This window comes from Dysidea avara, chromosome 1, assembly GCF_963678975.1.
Source record: "Dysidea avara chromosome 1, odDysAvar1.4, whole genome shotgun sequence".
Classification (NCBI taxonomy): Eukaryota; Metazoa; Porifera; class Demospongiae; order Dictyoceratida; family Dysideidae; genus Dysidea; species Dysidea avara.
In genome coordinates, this window is record NC_089272.1 from 56,329,673 (window position 1) to 56,352,189 (window position 22,517).

A 22,517-nucleotide genomic window follows, 5' to 3' on the forward strand; every position below is an offset into this window, starting at 1 on the left:
GCTCATAAAGTGTTAGCTTTTAGTAGTGAAAGTTTACACCATTTAAAAGACACGTTCAACACTATTTAGGACAAAATAAGTAATAATTTATGTTGAACACAATACCACCATAATGGATGCAGGGATCATTGGACATTTTGGTTAAGCACATTTACTGTGGTGGGAAATATCCTAATAAAACAGTCTTATATATCCTAGGTCTTTTGGTACTATTATAAAGCAATAAACTTCTAATACTAATAGAACTGTCAATGAAAGGCAGCAATTTTACAAGCTTAATTGGGCCATAATGAAGCTAAATCGGGACATAATAGAGAAAATTGCTAAAAGGCATGTTGTTCAATAATATGTTTTACACAAAATATAAAATTATGTGTATTTGTTCTTACTCCAGATCAACAGGAGAACAGTAACAGTGATACTAGTATGATCCTACTGATTGCAGGTTCACTGGGTGCATCAATGCTGTTGTTATCACTGATAATGATAACTGTTGTACTGTCAGTGGTAATAAGAAGACGGTTTATGACAAGTATATTGAGGTTACCTCCACCGCCATGTGAGTGCAACTGCATACATTTTCTTGGGGATATTTTGTCTTAGCTGTTTAATGTTCTGGTGGTTAAATCCCATGTATCTCTTGTTGCATGTATTCGTGTATTTGACACAATATCATACGTAATTTAATTTCACAAAAAAAGTAACCCATTTTAATACAATAATAAATGGCTTCATTAAAGTGAGTCTGTGACCATGTTTAGTGAGTCCCTAACACAGTTTAGTGTAACCTTAATATAAGAAGACCATCAGACCATAATATTATGAATTTTTCTAATGCATAGATGTCCCTAATAAAGTTTACTGTATAATACTTCACTGTGGTTTAAATCATGGTAATCCTTGTATCCCATGTATATCTAACGTAGCAGTCATTTTGCATGTATAATGATACCGCATGTAACTAAAGCTTGCACACAATGGAACATCCTGTGAACTGAAGCTGATCAAAGTAATTGTTGTGTAACAAAGTAGCTACAAGTGAATTTCTTTTGTTGGCAGATTCACCAGATCTCTTCCAGTATGATGTGTTTATATCACATACACAAGACACTGAAGATTATGTTAAGACAATTCTAAAGAGCGGCTTGATGGAGAAGGGTTACCGTGTACAAACCCCAGTTGATTATGTTGTTGGCCGTACTACAGATGACATTATGACAGCATTTACCACAAGTCGATATATAATAATCCTCTTCTCTGCATCATATGACCACCACTGCTTAGAGTTGCAGTACGCTTACAATAAAGTTAGTAAGACACACTGCAATTGTTTGATCCCGATAAAGTGTGGGGGTGTTATACCCAAAAAATTGCAGCGTATTACCTATGCTGATTATGATAATGATGAAGTTATCACTCGTGTGGAGCAAACTATTGGTATGTTCAATAGGTATACAGTGGTCCCTCCATTATCTGGCAATCGATTATCCGAACTGTCTGTTATCCAAAATTGTGGAGTGATTGTTTTATTAGAGTATTTTGCCTAAAGTCGATATATAATAAAGTATTTTAACTGAACTCTGTATAACAATTGTATGGACTTCATTTATCTGAACTTTTCCATTATCTGAACACACCTAGGGCACAATGAATTTGGATAATGGATAATGGAAGGACCACTGTTATAAAATGAGCATAGATGTACTTATCCTTTTCAGGTAAACCTTTGCATGATCATTGAGTATCATGTGCTATGGACAAAAGTATTGCGTGTCCGCTGTATAAAATTTTTAAGACACTTTCTATTGAATTGCTGTATGTGATTGACCCATGTGAGTTTCCTTTTTTTCCTGTGTCATACTTATTTTATTTATTTTGATTGGAGACTGTTTTACTGTGTAATATGTGTATAGAGCTTATGTGATACTCCCCCTTATTAACAGCATACTTTACTTGAAGAACATGCACGTATTATAGGTATATCACGATGCACCCACAGATACATCAGACACTGCAGTCAGTGCAGTGTTACACTGTATATCTCATTCTGTAGGATTGGCAATGAATAATGAAACTTTATAATTTCTTCTCCAATAGATGATCAATAGTACTAAAGTCTATGCATCAAAATTGTAGGCAATGATTGTATGGTGATTCCAGTTTGTTCTACTTTGAGTTTAAATGGGCAAGAGTACTTGTAACTCAAGATAGAGTTATCTGGTCTAGTTTAAAACAGTGGCCATGGGTTTGGTGGAGAGCAAATACCTTCTGTTTGGGATAATCATGTCACAAAATTAATTTTGGCTTATCTCCATTTTTGGTAGAAACACCTATAAAACTATCATTTGCTTTATAGGGATAATGGGCGGAGTGCTCTGCGACATACACTTGGCAAGTCACTATACGTTTATTTTTTGTCATCTCTCTTAAGCTCACTCACATTCAGAAACCTGTCTGGACCAAAAATATCTAATTAAATGGAGCTTTATTCATGCAAACATTAATATGGATACTCACAGAATTTGCTAACCCAAGAGGTAAAAGACATTGATAGTCTTTATTGCTAACTCTAATTATGTAGTTCCAAATTGACAGTGTGGAGATTGTCAGAACAGAATAGTTCACATTTGTGATTCTGAATGAAGCAACTCTTAACATCACCTCCTACACAACTTATACAGTACAGGAAATGTTTGGCACAACACATTAACACCTATGACACATGTAGGAGTAAATTGCATCAAATTTTATTAAACCAAACTATAATTAATTTTTTAAACTTACACTCTCTCCTGTGATTATAATAGATCATGATAGTTGTTCCTTGCATATACCTAGCCAGAGCTTCCTAGCTTTTTCATGATAATACTTGATCGATTTGTAATTATACGTATGTATAATACATATGGTAGAACTAGTCAAGCTACACATACACAATGTATCCGCACCATTTCTAGTTGTATCAAGTGTGTTTAAATGCTTAGTCTATCCGAGCACCATGCCTATGACATCAGTTACTGTTGGTTGATGTCAATAGAATAAAGTCATCATATATCAGTCTTACCAGCTAGTCTGAATTTTGCTTTCAACACTAGAAAAGAAGTCCATCTGGTAAAGCGAGGCTCTGTATTCAGTCCACTAGAGCCACTGTTATGCAAACAAACATTTATACTATATTAAATATGGTAATGTTATGTGTGTAACATGTGGGGGAAGATTACATTTAAGTTAACAGTCATCACATTTCTTGGAACTATGATATGAATTTACAGTATTGCACACAACCTCAGTGATTTTGATACCAGTATCTGTTGTAACACTAATTCTATCTTTGGATCACCAACTATGCAACCAATTGTGGCTTTTCAATGTGTTGTTGTGAAATCATCTGTATCATACAAACCACATACAGTAGCTATGTAAAGATAACGCTGCTTAATTTTGTGGACTAAAAAATAAAATGAGATTTTTAGTATGCAAATTCTGACTATGACATGTGTTGCTCACATAAAGTGGTTTACTTATTAAGGTTACGGGATACTGTAAACCTCACATGTACACTATCAATCATTTTCATGATTAGGGGTTTGATTTTTCTTAATGCATTGTTATCAAATATTTATGCATTTTTGATTTCTCATTAATCGACATGGAATTCAAATGTTGTTATGGAAACATGAGTTGTCCCCATGCTAATTAGTAAAACTATGAACCAGAAATCAGACCAATGAAGAAACATGAGAACTTACTATATAAACAATTCTAAGATTTGAAGAACGTCACTTGTGAGGGATTGACAAGAGGATTTATGAATAGTGTGTATAGTTGCTGAAATATGACCACAATACGGCCTAAAGCAAGACACAGTGGTCACAAAATTAATTTTTAAATTGATACCACAAGCACTAGAAACATCATTTCTAACAAATGGCTCCGTCAGAACCTAGATAAGAAGCCAAACTAGTAGTTTGTTTATACAAAATGTTAACTAGTTTGACAGTCCTGATTTTTGGTTCTGGAAAATAATTATCACCATTAGTCAGCAAAACTACCCATGCGCTTACAGGTGCGCCAGTTGCTAAGTGTGTTGTTTCTGTGTTATCTTGTACTGTTACATGTGTTTTCTTGTACCTGTCCAGTCAGCACGCTATGATTCTCCCAACAATTTAAGCCTGTTACCAGCTGATACACAACACAACAACACCAAGCCTGCCTTAATTACGTAATAAAATTTTTGTTTGACAGTCGCTCAGTATCCCGTAACCTTAATTACTTAACTCTAGGCTTACCATTGCAATAAATACCATGTAATTATGAAAGTTCTATTGAATTTATAAAGAGTTGTCATGAATCAACTTGTGGTATAATTAGTAAGATCAACTCACATGTTTCACAATAAGATAATAAAAATGTTGGTGATGTTGTGCAGCAGCTGTTCATACTATGTTAGACACATATGACATTGTTCAGTAGTGACAATTTAAAGAAAAATACCATTATGATAGCATGACATGAGCATTGTATGGAACACTTGTGAACATTGTCAATAGGCAAACCACTATGTACGCACATGTGTAAAAACATTTTTTGCACTTGCATAGTACGTACATACATAGGGTTTTGAAGAAGAAGAGTGCATTAATCGATATCAGTCCATGGTGCATAGTAAATTATTAAAGATTAAAGTGTGTGTGCTACTATGACTGCCCACGTGTCATTTTAAAGTGTCAAAAACAATAGAAAATTAATCAAGTTTTCAAAAGCATTTATCTGGCTACCATACAATTGGCAGCTGTGTGTGAACATATGCCACAAATCATTCATTTAATTTGCTTGTTGGTAAATTTGGCAAGTGCATATGAACTTTAGTGAAGCTCATGTCCGCCTATATACTTAAAACTGTCATTGATGAAAAAGTTACTATACGTATACACATGAAAACAAGACATCAATTACTATTGAGAATAACAATACTCCTGAGTCCACACTTTGACTCTATGAGTGTATACCTTGAGTTAGAAGAACAATAATTTTCCCAAAAACACAGTAGTGTGTAACTGTCAAAAATTCCTAAAACATTAGCAACGGAATTGCTACTAACTGTGCCAAATATTAATAGTGTACTAAAATTGCATGGATCGATAAGTTGCAATTGCTACCACTACTATTGCATGACATTGCATGATGGATCAGGGTCAATTTTTTAATTGTCTTCAGTTGCCTGATGGGGAAATCATCCAAACGATTTATTTAGATCAATTTTACCTTTACATTCTCTTGTAGTATTGATTTAACTTGTTTCTCTTTATTTGCAGCAAACCAGTCCATACAGTGCCTCTTAATTTTATTATTTCACTGAGCACATTCCAGCAGGATTTGTATCAAAGTTAACCAAATAATTATATTGAGTGCGACCACAAACTATATACTACAGAAGTCAGAAAGTAACAATGGACTATTTCCTTGATCACCATTTGAAGCAGTAAACTAAGCTGTAATGCCAATGGATACCTGGTCACCATTATTGCATGTGAGACAGGGAGAGACATCAAACAAGTATAAGAATCAAGCCAGTCAGTAAACCATGTAAATACGAGGAGTTATTATTAGTCATACTAGGAATGGCAATGAGACCCCTTTGCAAATCTGGTTACATAATTACGTATTCACACCAGAACTCTGTTTATGACATGACTAAAATCAGTCCAGTCTGTATGTTGTAGAAAGTTTTTGGTGGTTTAAAGGAGATTGGAATAACTGCTACGGAGTTACAAGGCCAAATCAAACTAGCCAATATAAAATCACCATTTAAAACTACTCTAATTGGATAGTCACCACAAGCAAAAATTGAACTTTCTAAGTGAAAGTTTATAATTTGATCAACCCACTAATGGAAATTATAGAATGTTCCAGAACATTTTCTATGATTGTGTATTATAAAAGAAGTGTTTGTTCTGTTAGAGTACTTCAAAATTTGCACTAAATAACTTCTGTATTCAGCATGCCTGCACAGTGAAAACAAACTAGTGAACATCACTACCAAACGTAGTGAAGGTCACTACTATTGTCAGCCACAATACTCATTATTTTTGTGCAGTGATGTTCATTACTAATTTTGTAGTGAAGGTCACTACAAAAGTAGTGAATGTCACTATGCAAAAATAGTGAGTATTGTGGCAGAAATTAGTAGTGACCTTCACTAGTTTGTTTTTACTGTGTGTTCCCATATGGCTGGATTCATGGTATTTAAAGAAATGATTTTCATGCCAAAACAACTGCATGTTATGAAAGGTGTGGCCTTCAAAAAGTCAGTACACAAAATCAAAAGTGGTGGCCAAGAAATAGATGCAAAATGATATTACCAATATTTTAGAACTATTTCACAAAAATCTTAGGCAGGAAACTTGGGCATGTGAGGAACAACTATATAGCATAGCTACTTAAGAAGAATTATATCATGAACATACTCAGTACAGTTGTTAGGTATTACCATAATAATTCTCTGTTTTAAATTTCTTATGCAAAAATCTTAAGTGTTCATACGTAGTTTCATTGTGTGTACTTCCTTTATTGTAGGTAATAATAACTTTCAACTAAGACACTTCTTCAAGCATTAAAGTGTAGTTTTACTTTGGACCAGCACTGAAACAAATTTGAAATGCCCTAATCAGTGGCAGATCTAGAAATTTTGAGAGGGTGTTTCAGGTTGAGGAAGTTTTCAATAACTGTCAAAGACAGTTCCATACTTTTTGAAAGGGGAGTTCCACTCTGGAATTGCAACTTCAGCCTAGCTTTAGGTTGAAGACAAAAAAAATGGTATCTACCTGCTGTTAAATGACGTAATGCTGATTTCAAAGGCAAAAGGATAAAGTTTCGCCAGTAGAAAAAGTTCTAATATAATACAATATGTATAACTCTTCGACATGAATCGTAAATAAATTAGGGGTGCACGCTATTTTCAGAGGGGGTTTCAGCTGAAACCATTGCAACCCCCTGTATCTGCCACCTCTAATAGAGCAGTCTAACAGCAGTTAGCAAAGCTTGATATTTATTCAAACCTACATAGCTGTTTCACTTGTAAATGTGTACTATCACCTGCTGTGATGATGATCATTGATGTAAACATTGACAGCTTGTATTACACGGTACTCAACTATTATTATTTGTAAATTTTGTTCAGTGCACATCACATGAATACATTTTTACATGAAAATTTTATCATGAAAATTTTGCACCAAAATAAAACATGCATGAAAATAAAGCTAAGTACAAAGTGCATGTGGATGCATAACATGTGTGTAATTAGGCAAACAATTGCAAATTGCTTGTTTCCCATCCTAGTCAGGCAAAAAAATACCATGTGGGTGGGTGGTTATTATTTATAAATCTATTAATTATTTAATATCAAGGATATTAAAAGGAGTCCTTAATTTCTAATTGCCTTTTTCTCAGATTTAGCAGAGATGTAAGATTTGCTGTGATTTCACTGGAATTCATCAAGATTCAAATCTCATAGATAAGAAGGGTAGATTCGAAGTGTTGCAGACCTCTCATTTTCTCTGAGCATGCACTCACCAATTGCAAATCTCGAAGGCTCAGTTTTATAAAGTTTGCTGGCTGGGTGTATCATACGTGTGGTCATAACACTTAGGCTGCAACAGTACAAATTTTCCATATGATCCACACACTTTAATAACACATAATTATTCAGATCAGTGGGACTCTTGTTCATTAATGTAGTATCTCGCTCACCAATGGCTACTTGAAGAGATCTGCTGCTTGTAATCTGCCCGAGGCTGGAATAGATTCAAGCTACGTACGTAGTTATCCATGCTTTTTGGCACTACAAAACATCAGAAACTTACTACCAATAACCTTTCCAATAATACACCACGTGTTCACACTACTTATAAACAAAAAAAAAATTAAATCATGTGACTATCAAATTTGCATGCGGCTCTAAAATTGCCATGCGGGTGGGAGACAGGAAACAAGGAATCTACCATTCATCTGGTGGCCTTATGCACACAAACACATTCAAATAGTTACATAACATACAATACATAAATCATCTTTGCTGCAATGAAGGAATACTAGTATACTCAGTATAATAAATTACATAATACAGTTTGCATCAGCCAATCTTGCTCTTTTTGAACAAGGAAACCATCGTAGTATTGCAGTTGATAAAATCGTTATTAATAAACAGCAATAAAAGGTGAAACCCAAAGCTGCTTTATCTAATCCAAGCCGGTACTGATTAAAAACAGTTCTGCAGTAAATATCATTAGTGACACAGACCCAAGTGTACGTGCTCAATACTTGAAACAGCAGTAAGGGTACTAGTGCTAGTTGAGCAAATAGTCTTATCACAATTAGAAAAGGATACAGAAAGAATCCTACACCAGCGCAGGTCACATCTGCAGCCTTCATCACAACATTGCTTTCACCATCTGTGTCTGGATACAGTCCTTCTGGCCCAAGGTTAACTAATGATTCAAGAAAACTCTTTATTTCGCTACCATCAATATCATCTTCAGAGTTTAATGTGAATTTTGAATAAACATCTTTTTTCGCAACAGGCAGGAGACTTAATATGTTTAGCTACAACTTTGTGCTTAACAATGAAAGATCTCTGATCAGTATCTTTGCAGTATTTGTTCACTAAGTCTGTTTCTTTAAACTCTGCATTTGATTTGGTGTTCTTTCTTTCCCCAGAATATTTAGCATCCGTTCCAATGTCTTTATTTTGGGTAAGTTCTTCAATATCAGAGTCTTCATTTGAAAAGTCAGGTTCAATAACAATGGTGGGTAATTCTGTTGCACCATCATAGGAAGAAGCTTGTAACAATGGTTTAGCTTCTGATTCTACATTACTCTTATCACTAATGTTTGTTCCATTTTCAGCATCTCCAAGAATGTCAACAAAAGCAGGAAGTGTATGACTGTCATCCTCAGTAGCAGCCCCCACAGAGTACACTTTGTAAAATTCCAGCCATAAAAAGTTTTCATAGTGTTTTAGACGTTGCAATGTTATACGATCTGCACCAGAAAGGGGTTTAGTTTTAGCAGGTACCTTTCCTTTACCATTAGAAGGTGTGTGTTTTTTCTTTGGCAGTGATTCTTCAAAATCAACTATCTGCATTTTGTTCATTGATCCTGAAAGTGCTAATGTAGCACAAGTTGGATCAACATTACTAGTATCAGTCAAATTTACTGCTGCTGAGTTGTTAGTTTTATGCATCGGTGTTTTTGCTCCATCATTTGCAAGTGGTACACTCTGCAGCTGGATGGCACTTTCAAACATTCCCTGTAGTGATGACTCAGGTGGTCCTTGATTTATAACCTTGGCAGCCACAATATCCATTGCTGTCTTAGTAATGGGCTTCTCTTTTACCATTGATACTAATTCATTTGACTTATCCGCGTTTGATTCTACAGAAGAAGTAGCAAGTCCCATTGTTTTGCTACACAATAATTCCACTGGATCTTCCCTAGCTGCTTGCATACCTGCTTCTTCTAAGTCCGGCACTGTTGATAAGATTGATCTGGTAGCTTTCTGTTGTGTCTTGTCTGAGTTCTGCATTTGTTTTGATATGATATTTTCAGCTACAACCACAGGTGCTGCAAGCAATGCTTCACTAGGGTTCTCCTTTATGGCAGCTATAATTCCATTGACTTTGTCTGTATCGATGAGGCTTGGTTAGATTGTGTGTTATCATCCACAACTTCCACTACTTTAGCAGGTTTCACATCTTGTGCAAACTTGGAACCACTAACAACCAAGTCTGTCAGTATAGAACCGGCAGCAGTTTGCTTAGCTGCTTCCACTTTTTCATGAAGTGGCTTTACCACTTTTCCAAGTATGGAATCTTGTCTTACCATGTCAATTAATTCTGTTGCTTTCCACAGCATTGTCAATTTAGGTTCAACATCATCATCATTGTTATCAGTGTCAGTATTACTATCATGCAGTGGTTCTAACTTATGAGTCACTGTGTCCTTCGCAGATCCCATTGTCTTTGTAAGTATTGTATCTATGGGTTTCTCCTTCAACTGTTTAATTCCATCATCTACTACCTGCAGAGTCTCCACCCCATCATGTACTATATCCAAAGTTTTTGTGAGGATTGATGTCACAGGCACTTTCATCATTGCTTGAGCTCCTACTTCAACTGTTCTTGAAATAGAAGTTGCACGTTCTTGAATCTCTGAAGATTGTAATGACATTGATTTTTTTGTTTGGCATTGTTCTGGGTACCTAGTTATGTCTCTGAATTTCCAGAATTTATATGTATCCCAAAATGTGATTATAGCAAAACCAACAAACCAGATGAATACACTGATGATGATAACACTTCGATAGAAGACACTGTGCAACATGGGACATTCACAAGTGGAAGTATTTTCTTCCTTAGAATTTCTACCAACAATTGAATTGAAACCAGTAAAGAAAACATAAAAGCAAAATAGTACACTTAAGCCAAGAATCAACTGAGGATCATTCAGAGCCCCAGAAAGTACTCGTTTCCAATTATGGAATTGTTCTTTGGTCTTCTCTCCAATGGAGTCAATCTTGTCTCTTGCATCGGTCACGCCAGATTCAACCTGAAAGGTCATGAAATCAATATATCAAAACATACCCTATTGTAGGTAGATAAGTTTGTTTCTGATGAACTGACAAACCTTAGCCTATTCTTGATTTTAATACAATTAAATAATTAAACTTTTATTGTATTATGATTTTGCTTTAGCTATATACAATACGCGTGTGCTTTTGCTTTCACTTTCCTTTTCTGCTTATGCCTAAATGGTTCGTTATCATGATATCATGCAAAATACAAAATGTTTTAAATAGCTGGCTAGTTATGGCAAAAACCATTTAACCCATTTTCAACTTTAATACAATCATCACATCCTATTTTACAGCTTGCAGGGTTTTGGTATAGACTATTAATATTATTAATACATTAGCTCCTCATGTAAGAAAACTTGTGAAAACCATGTGATTTGAACATCTTAATAAAATAAATTTTATATTGTCTGCTTACAATAGGACTGAACAATTTGCAATAAAATTTTTGATCCAGCCTGCAAAAGGCTATATATATGACTTGCCTGCAGTACTGATCATGCATCTGCACACTGATTACTGATCTTATGTGATATGCTCACATTCTATACCAAGAGTTTGTAATTAGGACATGCAGGCATTCATTTTAAAAGACAGTTACCTAGGGTTTAAGAATTTAGGGGGCCTCATACGTACTACCAAATATAGGGAAAAGTAGAATAATGTGTATAGTGCATGCACCTCCCACAACAAATATTAAGTTATATAAAGTTATGCCACACAGGGTATGGTGCCTTTAGTAAAGGTACTTTAAAAATAGAGACACTCTAATAGAACAGTCAGCCTGGTCATGCAGTCACTGTGCTGATTTAAACTTTATTTCTAATTGCAAAAATGTTTCCTCAAACTATTAACTTATTAAATTTAGTTGGTGTCATATTATAATATTCTGCACTGATTGGTATTTACACATCCAACTTAAGCTTGCCTTTGACAAATTTTGGTCATAATTGCTTCCTGTTTCAAACGGTCGATTTTTCAAAATTGTACACCCCCATGCCCCTCTATAGCAGAAGCATGCATGTTTCACACACTGTGCTAATTTAATGACTATCCATGCATCACCTTTTTAGCTCTTTTCTACTGATTTGTGAACATAAGGGCCCCAGAATCACTAGGACTGGTCCTGTTCACAATTAGGAAGTGGACTCTTGGCAATGCAAACAGTATGAAATAAAGTAATCAAATGAGTTGATAGCACTTGTGCAAGATAGAGAATTGTTTTGTGTACTGTGTATGCACAATGATACTTTAAATTTGAATACCTGAATATTCCTGAGTAATTTAGTCCTAGCTAGTTGTCATAGCTCCAAGTGTGGCTTCATTTTGCCATCACCACCTAAACAATCATTTTGCATCTCAAAAGTTCTGCTACTAGCCACTGTCACAAATAAATTAGTTTTGCATTTGATAATAGCTAGTGTTTCTGTCTGCTTTGTTTCAATTGGGGCAGTGATACTTCCATTAAACAATGGGCATTGATAGCAAGGCTACAGATCACTGACACACTGCCTCACAGTGAAGGCTCTAGATCTCACTGCGATAATGCCAAAAACTTCTAGCTACTGTATTTGAGATAACATCTAGGTAGAGAGCTCATAATACTGTTGATTTGCAAAGCTGGCATGCAATGGCTTTCCTATGTTTGTAACAAAGATTGTACGTATTTCCGTAGTGGCATCCAACACAAGTAGTTGAATTCTGTACAAATGCACTGGGTAAAGTTCACCTATTTAGCACCTTTACTTGGTGATAGAAACTATTGCCTGGTGTCTATAAGGTCAAACATGTCTGATGTATTACTTTACACAATCTGTTTGGTATGGACATTGAAGTTGGATACAAATATAGCACAAATAGCTGCTGCATTTTGTTGTTTACGATTATAATTGCTAGTGTCTATTTGGAATACAGCCAGGAAAATCACTGACAGAGTCAAGTAACACCTCTAGCCTGTTTCCAGAACAAAGGGTTGACCTTATCAACACTAATAAACACCAATCAGCAGTTCTTCATCCCCAGTTGAAGTATCAAAAGTAAACTCAGCGACTCTGTGAGTAAACCCATGGGATCTTGAAATATACCTGAAATGAAACTACCAAGGGTATACATAGCCTCTAACCATCATAGGACACTGGGAATGTCCAATTTTGAACACACTGTATGCATGTGTTTATTAATTATTGTGTAGAAACTATAGCGCATGATGACACACACATCACTATATAAACTAGTAATCTTACTGGTAATCTACAAATCTTACTACAGTATTTAAACCTGCAGCCAATGTTGACCAGATATAAAAGTCTGGATACTATATGTAATTATATTTCTAACCACTTTGAAGAGCTAACAGAAACTTTATTACCTTCCAAAGAATAGCATCTGCTGTAGCATCACTCACCCGCTGTGTACATAGCAACACCCTTTATCATAGTCATAGCTCTTATTTATGTTGGGAAGATGGCACATGTGGCTATCTATTTTTGTACACAACAATATTATTTCTGTGATAATCTGCTGATTAATTGTTTGGTGCTGTAAAGCAAGTGCATGCACTGGACACACCATAGATCTCGTTAACTATCTATGGACACACAAACCAACTGTGCTAGAGATACAATGAACCTCTATAGTATACGGAATTCTTTACCACCAGTTGCGACTGACGCAACCAACTGGTCGTTATTTAAGAGATTATATTATAATGATTTAATTATGTAGTGTAATTTTGTGGCTAGCTAAGTGTTGCTTGTGTGCAGGGCTACACTGAAAATCAGTGTTATTACTGAGTGGACCCCTGTTAAAAAGGTACATTTACAATTATTAGATCCCAAACATGAGTTGGTACGTAGTAAAAAGACAGTCTGTTATATTAACGGACAGCTAGCTAGCTATATAATACACGTAGCTACAGCAAACCTTATCTAAGGCTCTGTTCATTTTTGGCCGGTTCACTGCGTTCTTCTAATAGAGATTTCCAACTAAATTAAATAATTAACATTCCATACATTCATTGGTATGACAAATATTGTGCTTTTTTCAGGGTCATTTTAGTGCAAACCCCACCTCAATCAGTGGTTCCTATCAAAAGATATAAGGAAAAGAAGTTGACAGTGTGATGATTTTTCTGTACAGCATTTTCAATGCTTTTTATGTATATTGCATGGCACCAAACACAATATTCAAAGTGTCATAAATCTAGATAGGAAACTAATAACGACATGAAATTTTCACCACATATCTATTTTATGAAGAACAGCATATGCACTAGGTAAAACCTCTCAAAAGTGACCACTTCTTTGTAGACTGACCACTCAGAATATTACATGAATAAAGCAAGTGATTCACAAATAAAACTATGTGTAATGTGTAACACTAAGTATACACAGGTACCTAATGCATTTTCAGGGATAACTAACTAGAAAAATCAGTAATATTTTATAACATGGTAAGTACTGGCATCACAAGTCACAATTAAGACATACTTCAGAAACATGACAATCAGATAACACAATGTAAGAGCAACATTATTTTTAAAATAGATTTGTTTGGACACTGCTCAGCTTTATTTGTCACATTGTAAGCACTAAGGATGATAATTATTATATAACACAATGACATCACTATACTACAAAGAGAAATTATAAAGTAGTTTCTGATCAAAATTACAATCACTGAAGCTGCTATAAAATGGATCAAAACAGCAGTAAATACACCAGAATATAACAACAGGTAAGTGTGAAGCAATGTAAGGCTGGTATCACATGCCAGTCTCCACTTTTGAAAAGATTGTGCTCAACCTTGAACCTTATTTTGTAATTCCGCGCAAGACAACAAACTGCTCACCTTCAAACTATACTTGCATCGATGCAGGGGGATGCCTTGAAGCCCAGGGTGATTGTAATGCTGAATTCTGAACAGTGCTAGATGGCAATTTACCTTCAAAAGGGCCATATTTCCATCGTAATCCAACATCAATCGTCCTCCAATCAAAAAACACATGGCAAAATCGAAATCAGCATATACGGTTTGCCCAGAACCAATTTCTTCGTTCTCATCAGCAGCAGATTCACGCGGAAACTTCGGCTATCACAGGTGCCACATTCTTCCAATTAGAATTACGTACGCAATTATTTGTATGGGCTCCCTATGGGGATTTTTATTTCTCAAACTTTGATTTGCTGTATTTCAATAAACACCGCATGGATTTTAATCCAGTAAAGTGCATTACGAAGTACGAAGCGTTAACTGGAACGGCAGCTTGGGAAACGTTTATTGAAGGTGTATAATTTAAGTAGCAAAAATATGTGTGAAAAATTGGTAGGTTGGAAATCACTACTTCTAATCAGTAATATAAGTTGTTGAAAAAGCTGTCTTCAATCACGAGCACAAACGTTAACTACACAATAGATCAGATCGAGCCATAGATGGTTTTAACACCATAGGTAACTATGGTTACAGTAGGATTGCGTGTGCGTGTTCTAATTTTTCATGTCACGCTTTTTAAAAATTTTATTTATTAATTAATTTTATTTTTTATTCTGCGTAGTAGGATTATTATTATTATTATCAAGTCTACCAGTTGGGCACTGGAGGGTTTGCACAGAAGACGAGACAACGGCTCCGCCGAGAAGAATTTCGCAGACTTATGCTTACCCATACATACTCAGGGGTAGGCATGCGTTTATTATGCCGGAATAATTTCGGGAATAATAGGTACTGAAAAGCATTGGGGAATATTTCGGAATAATAGGATGAATTCTAAGAATAATTGGTACAAAATTATAAGTTTTTGTTGTGGTGCAGTGTAAAAATCTTTTAGATTTACTACCAAAACAGTACAAGCATAAAAACGGTGAAAACGATCGAGATACTCTAATAGAGCAGTCAACTTAGAGTCCATAATTCTAATAGAGCAGTCACTTGTTTAAAAACCCTAACAAAAATACTAATTTGGCACACATATTTGGGAATAATTTGAGAATAATAGGTAGACTCAGGAATAATTTTGAGCATAATAGATGAATAAAAAAAGAAGTACCATGCAGAAAGAATAATAGGAAGATTTTGGAGCATAATAGACTTAAGCCTACTCAGGGGCGGAGGAAGTAGTTGATATGAGTGGGGCTGGGCTGACCCAGACTAATGGAAAAGACCTACATTGTCTCTGGTTTAGTAAAGTGAGACCAAAAAAAAGGAGAAAAAAAAGGTCGCAACCACCTGACAATGGCTGCCCACCTCACCAGCTATGCATTTATAGCTGATAAACTACATAAAATCCTTACATAGCTCGCTACACACTACTCTAATACTGTGACTGCTTTATTAGAGTCACTGCTCTTTTAGAGTATCTCGATCTTTATATATAGCGGTTTTCAGCCCCACTCCAAGAAGGATAATTTAGGCGTGATATCATTCTAAGGGGGGGTTTTAAGCCCCCTAGCCCCCCCTTCCCCCGCCTATGCCCATACTCGGTCGCATTTAATGCAGGTTAATATGCTTTGCCTAAGGCATTCGATTCATAACCGACTGGAGTTTTTTAATTAAAAAATATCGAGTCGCTCCCCAATATAAAAATCCTGGCAGTCTGGCACAACTGCATAACAGCGTGCACGCGTCCGTCATCGAGCTGCTTTGGGGATGAAAATCGTTGCGGAGTGGTAACTTCCTGTATTGAGGTGTAATGCACAATGGTAGTCTACAAGTTCCGCGGCGCGTGCGCGTATTTTTGTTGTTATGCAAGACTCGTGTAGTGCATATCAAGTTAACATAAACTTTTTAAGTTAAAAAAATAAAGGAGGATTAACTGTTTCTTCTGCAGAGAGTTCCATAGTTGAATAGCTGTGAGTAAGAAGCAGTGATATATAGTAGCTAGGTGTTTCTTTTAGCAAGAATAGTCATAAATCACATTTAATGACCTCTTGTCCTGTAGTAAAGCTTCTACAATATTGTTGATGATTTTGTATAACATGATAATGGTGGAGTTTGTCTATTCTAAGTGGTTGAGCATGTTGGGTATGCTAGAACATATGTAATGATTGTTAAAAACAAATCTAGCAGCCTTACATTGTATCATTTCAATCTTGTCGACCATATTAGATTTTGTGAATGGTGACCAAACAACAGAGGCATCACTCTAACATATGTAAAATAAGATAAAGATTTGACACGAAGTGAACACTGGCTGAGGTTTCTTAATAAGAAGTTCGGATAGAATTTGCTTTACAAGTGATAATGTCAATATGTTTATGCCAGCAAAACTTTTGGCTTATTGTAACTCCTAAATATTTGCTGAGGCAACTTCATGAATGGGGTAGTCCCTGATCTTGTACATACATACAGCTGTAGTTGATAAAGGATATTTTGTTAGTGTTCGCATTTAAATTGTTAAGGTTGAGAGACATAAGCCGGGTTGCAGCCCAGTAGACTAGTTTATATAAGCATTCTTGCAATATTGAAGCATCTTCACTTGAAAGGATAGCTCTGTAAATTTCAGCATACAAACGAATCTTGGAGGATAGGTAGGTCATTAATGTATATTGTGATCATGAACAGGAGAGGATGCAGGACAGAGCCTTGGGGAATGCCAGATAGCATACTACAAGATAAGCTCTGTGTATTTCCAAGAATGACTTGCTCTTTCCTTTCAAGCAGAAAATCTTTAATCCAATTAAATATTTGACCATTGCTACTGTAGTGGGATAATTTGGATAGTAAATGGTTATGAGACACCATATTACGTAAATGTATTTGAGAAATCTAGTAAGAAGATCTGTTTGAATATTAGCATTGACGGCATCTAAAGGTTGAGTTTCACAAGATCGGCATATTTGAAAGCCATGCTGTTCCTTGCAAATAATATCAAAATAACCGTCTATATAAGAACTCTTAATAACATTATAAGCATTTAGATGATTAGTTATCGATGAAAACAATATATAATATAATGTTCGAATATTTTGCAACAAATGCATGTCAATGAAATGGGATGGTAGTTAGAGGGGTCCACACAAGACCCCTTCTTAAAACATGTGTAACAAAAACAATTTTCCAGTCGTGGGGATGTTTACCTTGGGCAAGGGAAGCATTAAACATTAAAGCAAGGACTGGTGCAATGTTGACACAAGTCTCTTTTAGAAATATAGCTGAAATTCCATCAGGACCAGAAGTTTTATAAGGGTCCCGTCCCTGTAAGAGATGAGAAATACCATCACAGTCAATTTGGATAGGAGATATGTCTGGATAGGAGGAACCATCAAGAGAAGGAATTGATTCAGCTTCAGAATTATCAATGGTAAATACAGACGAAAATTGTTCATTGAGGATGTTGGCTTTGGCTTATCTGCTTCATTACCTTTTTCAAGAGATGGGATGCTACTTTGCTCATTTCTTGACTTAATTAATGACCAGAAATTTTTAAAACCACAACCACTGTTCATATCATAAAGTCTAGAAAGATATCTTAGTGTGTGGTGTGCCCAATTGCCCTTGAACGCTTAAATGTTGCCAGGATTTGTCAAGGCACAAGTTCAAGGTGGCGTTACATCGATGATTGACACTATCACCTGAAAGACATTGCATTGAAATAGTGGTCTTCAAGAGTGTACATGTGTGTTGTGTGTGCATGTGTGTGTGCGTACATGTGTGCATGCACATAGGCAACTTTAATGGGTGAAGGGTCAAGGGACACTGGCCCCACAGTCACTACCCTAAAATTGATTAAAATGTCACATCGTAATATGAATGAGAAATTAGTTCAGAAAAAAAAAAACTGGTCACTGATCATAATTCAGTAATAAAAAAATCAGTCTTTAATCTTAGTCATTCATCACTTCCATGAATGATTCACAATAGCGTGTATTATATTTTCCAGCAGTATTTCTAGCATTACTGTAGATCCAACTGCAGATTAATGACAACTGAATTATGTAAACATGATCAGTAATGATTTGAAACTGATAGCTAATTAAAATGTTGACAATTAATAATACGTATTAATATCTACACTTCAGCTCAACTTGCTACTGTAATAGCAGGAGAGTATCTGTACTTTACAAGTGTTTTCATTTAACAAGTAACTGGCTATATAAAGTTTACAAGTATAAGGATTTGAGTAGAGAATCTATAAGCAATGAAATAAGGGAGGCCATATATTATGCAGTACTATAGTGGACATTTAATTCCTACTTCAGTCATTATATAAAGAGCTATTAAAGTCTTCCTCACAACTGCACCAAGCATTACCAAGCATCTGTGTGGACTACAGTGATTTGATCTCAATGGTGAACGTTGATTAAATCCATTAGTGGTTTTGCAAATTAGTAAAATTGCAACAGTTGTTAGGACAGAAGCTATACCATCAACAATGCAACCTGATTTGATGGTTGATGTATGTATTGCCAGAACAAGATACAATTTCACCATCATAATAACCTGTCTTGTGAATAAGGAATACACTGTATATGTAACAAATTAAAAAGCTTTAAGCTGTTTCATAGTATACACAACAATGCATGTGGTAAACTTTTAAGAACATTAATTTATTGAAGGCATGGGACATTAAGCACGTTATATACAGTGTAGTCAAACAAAACTTCAGTTACATAGTGATTCAAGTTTGATTGTGAGTTTGGGTCTGGGGGCACAGTCCCAAGCTACTGACAGATTTTGAGCATTAAAATTCTTCAGATTCCTGATTTCGTGGTAGCATAAGCTGTTTTTAATGTACGCTTGGTTCCCTAGAAATGTTAAAATGTTAAGCAATATTGTAATTTATGACTAGTTAATTGTATTTGTGCAACAAAAACACCTCTCTAAGTCTGAAACAAGCAGCAGAAGAGTACATTTTTAAAAGAACTTGAGAAATTTAATAAAACATGGGTCAAGCAAATTTTCAAGGGCACACATACAAACATATACACACATACACACACATATACTGCATGTACTAATCATTCATGTGTTGAAGAAGCCACTTGTCCAGATGTCATTGTTTATTGTTTTATGAACTGAATTTGTTTTAAAACTGACATTAACCATGACTGGAATGTTCTTTTAATTGATTTTGTACAACTATTAAGGTCTGTACTGTGTGTATAGTATACTTTGCCCATTTGTCAATAAAATTATTCTTGATCAGTTGAAGTACTCTGCAACAGGTTATGGGCCCAGATGCTATCTTGTGATATATTCCTCTTTGAACTGCTACAATAAGTATGTTCACATTGAGCTGAATCCTCAAAAACATTTAATAACTCATGGATGCAATTACACACGATCTTGAAATTTGGCTCATTTGTAGTACTGCTTGACCCGCTAAAAATATTCAAAATCTTTTTGTTCAAATGTTTGACATAATATTTATGGCCAATCAAAATTTTCACAATACATTTCCTATGGGGGAAGCCATATAAGTACAGTGTCCACTACAGCCCTTTCCCAAACTTGTAATGGAGCCAAACCATACGTGTCTGTTGTTGACACCTTTGCTGTTGCCAATAGTCATCTGGTTGGCTGAAATGTTAACTCTGTTGAGAAAAAGTCCACTTTTAATTTTTAGCTGTTTTTCAGGATTCAGCTCAACGTAAACATACTATAGAGAGGCTTACCAGCTGCTATGTTCTTTGGATTGTATATAACTACAAAGAGATTTGTTTGTGTAATTTGGTGAGAGAGACTTACCTGTGCACTTAAGTAGTCTAGTAGTGGAAGAACAATGGCAACAGAGCAAAAAGCAGCTGTTATTGTACCTTTGAATGGTATGAACTATGCTACATGGAGAGTGCAATGTCAAATGGCACTTATTCGTGATGGACTATAGGGAATAGTTAATGAAATGGTTTGGAAGAGGATAAGGGATCAATTCCAAAAGAAAACCTGGATGAACAGGTTAGCTTTACATCGCAAGCTCCATACATTACAGTTGGTAGATGGAGAATCTGTTCAAGATCACATTAGAGCTATGACTGAATGAGCTAACTGCAGTGGGAGATATTATTAGTGAGGAAGACCACGTTGTTTATTTACTTGCTAAGTTTGCCTGGATCTTTAAGTGCACTAGTTACTGCACTTAAAGCCAATGAAAATGTTCCAAAAATGGGAACTGTAACAGAAAGGTTGTTACATGCAGAGAGAAAACAAAAAGAAAAAACAAGTGCTGACCTTAGTGAGCAAAGAGTTTTTGTTCAAAAACAACAATGTATCAGATGTCACAAGTGTGGTAAGCTTGGTCATAAAGAAATTTTGTAGAAATTACTATGGTGATAAAAGAGATTACAAGCTCAAGCAAAAGGTTAGTGCTGCTGAAAGTAAATGTGTTGAGAGCAGTTCTGACAGTGAGAGTGCTGGGTTAGTTGTACAACATGCCATGACAAGTTGACATGGAAGAGCAGCATGGATTATAGATTCAGGAGCCACATGTCACATGTGTAATGAGCAATCTGATTTTGTCAAGTATGAAAAGTTGAAGACTCCCTTGAAAGTCAAATTAGGAGATGGGTATGAAGTTGATTGAATCAGAAGTGGGACCGTTGCTTTCACCAGTCAGCTGCCTAGTGGAAAGCATAAGAAATCGAAGTTACACAATGTTTTGCATGTACCCAGTTTGTCTTACAACTTACTGAGTGTGCCAGCTGCAACTGAACATGGTAAAACAATTCAATTTGAAGACACTACTTGCCGAATCCTTGATGGATGTAAGCTTATTGATATTGCTATCAAGCCTGGGGAATTATTTTATTTGAACTGTAACAAAACTATAGTCAGTACTAATGTGGCAGACACTCAGAGAAATGTATCAGTTGATGATGTATGACACTGTAAATTTGGGCATTTAAGGTCAAGAAATTTAGAGAAACCAGTCCAAAATAAGCTTGTTAATGGCTTTAACTATGACCCATCAAGGAATCTCGTTTTTTGTCAACCTGTGTTGATGGTAAAATTCATAAAAAGCAATTTCCAACTACTGGAGGGAAGAGAGCAAACAAGTCACTCGAGCATATCCACAGTGATGTTTGTGGCAAGGTTTAGACATCATCTCTTGGTGGATGTCATTGCTTTCTTACCTTTATTGATGACAATACTCAGTATGTGTGGGTGTACTTTTTGAAAAGTAAGAGTCAGGTATTTTAAAAGTTTGTAGAGTGGAAAACTCTAGTAGAAAATTTGTACGAGGGCAAAATTAAAACTCTGCATACTGATAATGGAGGAGAATACACATCAACTTACTTCAGTACTTACCTTAGGAAAGAAGGAGTACATCAGGAGTTAATGGTACCAAAAACACTACAACAGAATGGTGTTGCTGAAAGAGTGAATAGAGCACTTGTCACAACTGTACGTTCCATGTTGTCAGGTGCCAAATTACCAAAGAAATTTTGGGCAGAAGCTTTGAACACAGCTGCGTATAGAGTACCTCCGAAATTGCAGTCCTTCAAGGGCTGTACAAGAAGTAACACCTTTTGAGGCTTTGACAAAACAGAAGCCAGATGTTAGCCATCGAGTTTTTGGATGTTTATGTTATGCACATATTGCTAAGGAAGACAGAGAAAAATTTGACACAAAGGCAAGAAAGTGTGTCATGTTGGGATATCATACTGAGACCAAAGCATATCGGCTTTTGATCTGGAAAGGAAGAAAGTATCTTTTAGCAGAGATGTATATAGTGTTTAATGAGTTGAGCAGTGAAATAGATGATGATAGTCAGCCACAGAAGAGTGAATCTAGAACAAAGGTTATTCAGCTTGACATCTTGAGTGAAGATGAGGTTATAGAAGAACAATTCCCACAAAAAGAGGAGTCTAACGTACCTTTGAAGAGGTCTACATGACAAAGAAAAGCACCAGATTTTTATGGAGACGGGGTCACAGTAGCAGAAGCAGGG